This window comes from Chrysochloris asiatica, unplaced genomic scaffold (assembly GCF_000296735.1).
Source record: "Chrysochloris asiatica unplaced genomic scaffold, ChrAsi1.0 scaffold00259, whole genome shotgun sequence".
Taxonomy (NCBI): domain Eukaryota; kingdom Metazoa; phylum Chordata; class Mammalia; order Afrosoricida; family Chrysochloridae; genus Chrysochloris; species Chrysochloris asiatica.
The window spans coordinates 716,101-723,053 of record NW_006408777.1 but is presented as its reverse complement, the minus strand read 5'-3'; the positions used below and the strand labels follow the sequence as shown (position 1 = coordinate 723,053).

General features: G+C 41.5%; 1 protein-coding gene and 1 pseudogene across 1 annotated transcript in view; one reads left to right on the top strand and one right to left on the bottom strand.

Moving 5' to 3' along the window:
• Nucleotides 1-6,953, top strand: part of CA8 (carbonic anhydrase VIII) — a 187,988-nt gene that overhangs the window by 21,829 nt on the left and 159,206 nt on the right. The gene's annotated exons all lie outside the window — the stretch shown is intronic.
• Nucleotides 1,832-6,953, bottom strand: part of LOC102825944 — a 30,671-nt pseudogene continuing 25,549 nt past the window's right edge.

Below are 6,953 nucleotides of genomic sequence, written 5' to 3'. Positions count from 1 at the left end.
TCTAGTTTGAGGAAGCAGCTCTTCTCTAGTCATATTTTGAGTGTCTTCCAACCTAAGGGAGTCAATCACTAGCACTAAAGCCAACACTAATACTCTAGTGCTATTCTGTGTTTTTTTAAAAGTTTTATTGTGAATTGAGTGATAGTTTACAGGGGGGAACATCAGGTTTACATTCATCGTTTCATTGCAGTGATTACAATAGCCTCATCATTCAACAGTATTTGCTTCTGGTGCTATTCTTTATTTCTCAATATTCATTATTCTGGTGCTATCTGACGAGAGTATTCATATTTTGCTATTCATAAGGGTTTCACTGCTATTCCTAAGGGTTTCAATAATAAACATTCAGAAGTAGCCTGCATTTCCTTCTTCCTTAGTCTGGAAACTCACCTGAAACCTGTCCACCATTGGTGACCCTGATGCTATTTGAAATACTGGTGGCACAGCTATCAGCATCACAGAAAGACATAAGCCACTGCAGTACAACAAACTGACAGATGAGTGGTGTCCTCCTGCAAAAAAGGGGAGATTTCTATCACTGTTGTATTTGTTGTTGTTGTTAAGTGCCATCACATTGGTCCCAACTCATAGCCACCCTGTAAAGGATTTCTAAGGAGTGGCTGGAGAGTTTTAACTGCCAACTTTACAATTCAAACCTACCTTGTGGTTGAGTGCTTATCCTATAGTGCCACACCAGGACTCCATCACTGATGTATACACATCTAATTTTTATGGGGTTCCCACATTTTATAGGCACTCCTACCATGCATACTAAATAACATTAAAATAATTGGAAGCAGTAGCAATGAAATAAATTTATTTTATATTCTTTTTTTTTTTTAAGCATGAGTGTTTGATGTTCATTTGATTTTTGCTCCATTTTGATAAAACTTCTACATAGCTATTGATCAGAAACTAGCCTAATATCATGTCTCATGTAACTACAGTGAGTGCCCATGCGCTCAGCTCATGGCAGTTTTGACAAAGACAGTGTTAAATGGGGGAAGCTGGCCATCACAGAGCTGAGATCACCATGGCCGTGAGTAGAGGCAAGACTGACTGACATGTGTAGCAACACCTACTTGAACCTCTACAATCCAGCAAGTCCCTTGTGCTCAGGTGGTCTGGGTCTGTATGCTGGGGTGGGGAGGTAGCCCCAACCCAGGCAAGACTATCTGCTGCAGACACTGCACATTGCACCCAGGACTAGGTAAGACTGCCAAGCTGAAGTGGCCAGACAGGCTCACGGGCTCCTTTTGAACAGGAGACCCAGGGTTACCAACATGGAAGGCTTGGGGCTCTAGGGCTTCTCAGATCTGTGTTCATCAAACTAGACCACAGCCCATGAGGGGTTCAGAAATTAGAAAATAGCTTAATATGTACACAGGGAATGTAGTTCTCTCCTGAAACTATCGTGTTTGTGCATGAACTCGATCATGCTGGAAAATGCCTGCCTTACTTTGAGTTCACTGTCAGAAAGCCTCTGAAAGACACACCCTTCAGTAAGTGTCCTGGCAGTTTCCTCCAATTTTCAAAAAACACACGACTTGCACTCCTTGTGGAAGCAAGTGTAATAGCTTTATGGGGCATTCTATGGCATTTCTCAGAGACCTTCCTTGAGCATGAGGAAGTAGGAGGATATGCCTATCCTGACAATCTTCGTTGGAATAATGTCCCACTGTATAGTATGTGGAAAGAAGTAGTGGCCATGTCCTAGGGGCAGGTGGGCACATCTAACAGGGGCCTGCCCAGGACCCCTCAGTGGGGCCTGCTGCTGGACTCTAAGTGGGACTGTTTGCCAGAGGTGAGTACCCCAGGATATTCTCCAGGCTCAGGGAAAGTTGTTGTTCTGCCCGTTGACCACTCCGTGGTGCCATTTGCAGATGCCACCACTCAGAATGTCCTGGATTTGCCTCACAGGTTGATTGCAACCATATTGTCAAGCCTCTCGAGGGATGATCACATCAGCATGCTTCTTTGTCGGCAGGCAGAACTCCTCAAAGGCTGGCTTGATGAAGTTGGTGTATTTTGTTAGAATCGGCTCCAGTTCCTTCCTCAGTGTATGTCCTGGAGAACTCTACATGACTGCTGACGTCAGAGTCTGTGTCCACAAAGAGACAGGTGGAACATGTTCTGGATCTTCTGGCTGTGGAACACCAAAATGCCTGCAAAGAGAACCACGTCTGCAGAGTAGACCACTGTTGTCTCCAGTAATCTTGAGTGGGTCACACAGTCATAGATGGGGACTTCAACAGTTTTGCCCTCCACAATGTTTTTCAGAGTCTTCTGCATGATGTCATTATCAAAAGCATCTGGGTGATCGAAATTGTTATGTCCCTTCAAGGTCTTTGCCATTTGTTCTTCTGTCAGGACCTTCTAGAACCTGTCATGGCTTAAGATGATCAACTTCCACTGGCGTTGACCTACTTCGTTCTGTTCCAGCAACTCCATGATCTTATACATGGTTGACTTGCCGCTCACAATGTCTCCGCTCACCCCAATCAGGAAGGGTTGATGATGAGGGCAGTCAGTCTCTGGCACAGTGACCAAGCAGTTGCCACCTCCTCCAGTGGAAGCCTTGTTTGCATCTACTTCTCCGCATTGGGTTCCTCTCTATTTTATATTCTTTCACAAGTTTGTTCTTCAAATGAAATGCAGCCTGTCATCAGTCATATGATTCATGCTGCTTCTTTGTCATTTTAGTGAATGTAATGACATTCTACCCAATGACTAAACATGCCATGTACTGACCAAACATCACTGTGCAGAATTTGATATTCATAAATATATAAAAAGAATACTCCTTTTGGTCAGACTGATTTCCTGATATAAAAACGATAAACTAAAAAAAATGGAGAAAGAAGCTATAAGAGGCTATGGTTAAGTGGGTAAAAAACAGTTGTGATTTATAAGGAATGCTTTTTGCCTGGCACCTCATAAAGTGCTAAATTCAGTATTTTGTCATTTTGTATGGCTTTATGCAACCACAAGATTCTAGGGTGATTTGATTTTTTGTTGGAATTCTGCAGCAAAATGAAAGGAGTCCTGGCTGTGAGATGCCTCACTGTCCCTGTTTTGTAGTGTTCACCTGGACAAAATGCCACCCATCTTTGTGTCCACTATCAGCCTGCTAGAAGAAAAGATCCACCAGGCCAGGGTATTGTCCGTTCTCTCAAAATCAGTGTATCCCACGTACTTAATACAATGTTTGGTACAATCAGATACTGAAAGGTATTTCTTGAAGGAGGAAGTAAGTTAATCACGTGGACTTTGACTTTCTTTTCCAGTATGGGTCTGCACAGTTTGAATTTTCATGGGCATTTAGAATATAAGCTTATTGAGAATTTTAAATTAAAGAATATTCTGTTTAAAGAAGTATTGGGCATCTGCCAGGTTATTGCTAAGTGCCACTGAGTTGGTTCCAACCCTTAGTGGTTTCTGAGGAGTGGCTGGTGAGTTTGAACCTCCGACCTTGCAGTTCAAACTGACCTTGTGGTCTAGTGCTTATCCTGCAGTGCCACACCAGGCCTCCATCTATCAGGTGGGGGGTTATATTTTTGCAACATGACTCCCTGTTTAGTCTGCTGAAGTCACTGTAAAGATCGATCTCTCTTCAGTTTTCATAAGAAAACAAGAGACTACTTTATGTTATTGAGAATGTCTCTGTGAATGTTCTGTGTATGCATAGTGAAGGGGTTTGGGGAAAAGGTTTCCCATCTCACAATGTGCTTGATTTCGCTGTGCTCGCCTAACTTTTTCCCTAGCAATGTATTTTTCCTAGCTTATATTTCCCTCAAGGCTGTTTTATCACCTTCTTCTGACAGCTGCAGGACTCGTACAAAGTCTCTGTGCAGGTGGAGGGAACACTACAAAACAGGGATGTGCTCTGTGGTTCTGGTGGTGCAGACTAATGTGTGCAATACCTTCTCTTGAAGAGTTGGGTAAGGTACACATTGGGTAGACACAATGTCTCCTTGGTTTCTCTTAAGACCAAGTTTGGACAGCCACAAGAAAGTATAAGTTTGAGGTTATCCAGAAACTGTGGAGGTGGTTGTTGTTGTTAGTGCTGTCGAGTCAGTTCTGACACACAGCAACACTGTATAGGGTTCAGAGGAGTGGCTGTTGAGCTTGAATGCCAACCTTGTGGTTCAAGCCGACCTTGCAGTTCACCCGCAGTGCCACACCAGGACTTCAGAAACTGTAGTAGTTTTGTTTAGCCTAAAATATTTTTACATTCTTAAATCCACAGAATGGATTATTATACAAGAGAAAGAAGATATATGCCAGTGGTGAAGCTTAGAATATCTGTAACATGTTTGATGCATGTATTTACATTTTTTAAACTGTCTCTGGATATAGGATTAGGTAAAATATTCCAAGGAGGGGCGGTAGGCTAGAAATACAGACTTCAAGAATATGCTTCAGTTCATGCTTGGTAGTTGGTGGTTATGTGCTGTGGAGTTGGTTCCGACTCATAGCGACCCTGTACAGGGTTTCCAAGGCTGTAAATCTTTATGGGAGCAGAAACTGCTGACCTTGTGATTCGCAGCCCAATTCATAACCACTACACTACCACTACCAGAGCTCCTTCAGTTCATGCTTATAGGAGCTGAATTTTGGGATTTCTAGAGCTCTGGTAGCGTAGTGGTTACTAATAGGGCTGCGAACTGCAAGGTCAGCAGTTCGAAACTATCAGCTGCTCCGCAAGAGAAAGATGAGACTTTCTGCTCCTGTAAAGATTTATAGCCTCGGAAACCCTGTTCAGGGTCGCTATGGGTCGGAACCAACTCGACGGCACTTAACAACAGCAACATCCTTGCCTCACTGTTGGAACACAAGTCAGAGAATTAAGCTTCTGGGTGACAGAGGCAGGTCGCTCTTTGCTGTCTCAGCTGCTTTTCCTCCCTGTCAGTGGGTATGGTGCTGCTGATCTCCCTTGTAGTTGCTGTATGAGGAAGAACCTTAAAATAAGTGAAGTGGTATTATCCTAAAGGCCACTCATTGCATCTCTTTTCCCCTCTGTGCAAGATTTTCCTCTAGAAAATTAAAATCTCTTTTACTACCAATGCTCATTTTCTTTACAGTTTGATCGCTTAGAATGCTTAGAAGGAGATTTGTAGGGCACCTTTAGCAAGGTCTCCATGACATGAATACTGTGTCATAGCCTCATTTCTTGGCCTATTTTCTGCCATGTCTTTGTTTTACCTTGAGTCTTCCTTCTAATTTATGTCACCTTGCTGTAGTTTATGTACCTTGATGTAAGCAGCCTTTAATATTTCTTGTAACAAGTTATTAGATAAAGAGCCAACCAATCAAATGAATTTGGCTGTACCAATTAGCTTTCTTCTCCTTTGAGTTTCAGATTAAGGATGGATAACAACCGTAAAGAAAACACAAGTCCTCATCACTAGACCAATAAATAACATCATGATAAATGGAGAAAAGATTAAAGTTGTCAAATATTTCATTCTGCTTAGATCCACAACCTACATTAATGGAAGGCAGCGGTCAAGAAATAAAACAATGTATTGTATTCATCAAATCTGTTGCATGAGGCCTCTTTAAAATGTTTAAGAACAAAAATATCAATTCTATGACTGAGATGTGCTTGACCCAAGCCATGGTATTTCCAATAGCTTATATGCATGTGAAAGTTAGACAGTGAATAAGGAAGACAGTGGAAGAATTGATGCATTTGACTTATGGTGTTGGAGGAGAATATTGAAAGTATCATGCACTATGAGAAGTACAAACAAATCTGTGTTGAAAGGAGTATACAGCTAGAATGCACTTTAGAAGCCAGGATGGAGAGACTTTATCTCTCATACTTTAGACATATTTTCAAGAGGGAACATTCCCTGGGGAAGGATATCATTCTTATAAAGTAGAGGGTCAGCAAAAAAGACAAAGACTCCCAATGAATTGGATTGGCAGCATGGCAGCAGCAGTGGGTTCAAGCGTATATATATCCCCAATATATATAATGTTGTCATTGTTGTTATGTACCATTGAGTTGGTTCCAACTATAAGGTTTCTGAGGAGCAGCTGGTGGGTTTGAACTACCCACCTTGTGGTTCATAGTCTAGTGCTGATTCTACAGTGCCATACTAGGAGTCCAATGTATATAATACTGTTATCATAAATAAGTTTAAGATGTAATTAAGTGTAATTTATTTTCTTTTGCATTTCTTTCAGTAGTGACAGTTGTGAGGATTGCACAGGACCAGGTAGTGTTTCTGCTGTGCGTAGGGTCACTATGAGTCAGAACTGACTTGAAGGCAGCTAGCGACCACAACAATTACTGCCTCAAAAACAACCAAAGTGTAGATGAAAATCTTTCTCAAAGCACCCACTTTAGAGCTAGGGGAAGGAGATAGAGTGAATTTTATGAGCTCCATGACTTAAAATTAAAGGCAAGTAACACAATTCTTACATAAGACCATTAAGAATTGAGAGTTTTTAGAGGAAAAGTGCCTTAAATTAAGATGATTTGAATTTGAGATGAAGCTATTTGTTTTTAATAAACCTTATTTCAAGATTTTACCTAGCAGTGTTTAACTAAAGAAGAGGCTTCATTGCTTCATGACAAGTGCTTGTACAAATGTCTTTCATCTCCACTGTGCCCTGTTTGGGACAAAGTTATGAATCATTGAGCACCTTGTTGTACTGGTGTTAATATTTTAAGTATTGTCAGTATTTTATAACAGTCCCTGCATAGTACAGACAGTTAATGTGTTTGGCTGGTGACTGAAAGGTTGGAGGTTTGAGTCCATCCAGAGGCATCTAGAAGTAAGGCTTGTTGACCTCCTTCTAAAATAGTCAGCCTTAGAAGACACTGCATAGCTGTCCTACTCTAAACACAAGGAGCTGCAGTGAGTCAGTATCAACTCAACAACAACTCTAGCATACATATATTTTATCACAGCGTTATTTTGCACTATATGTGATGCTGA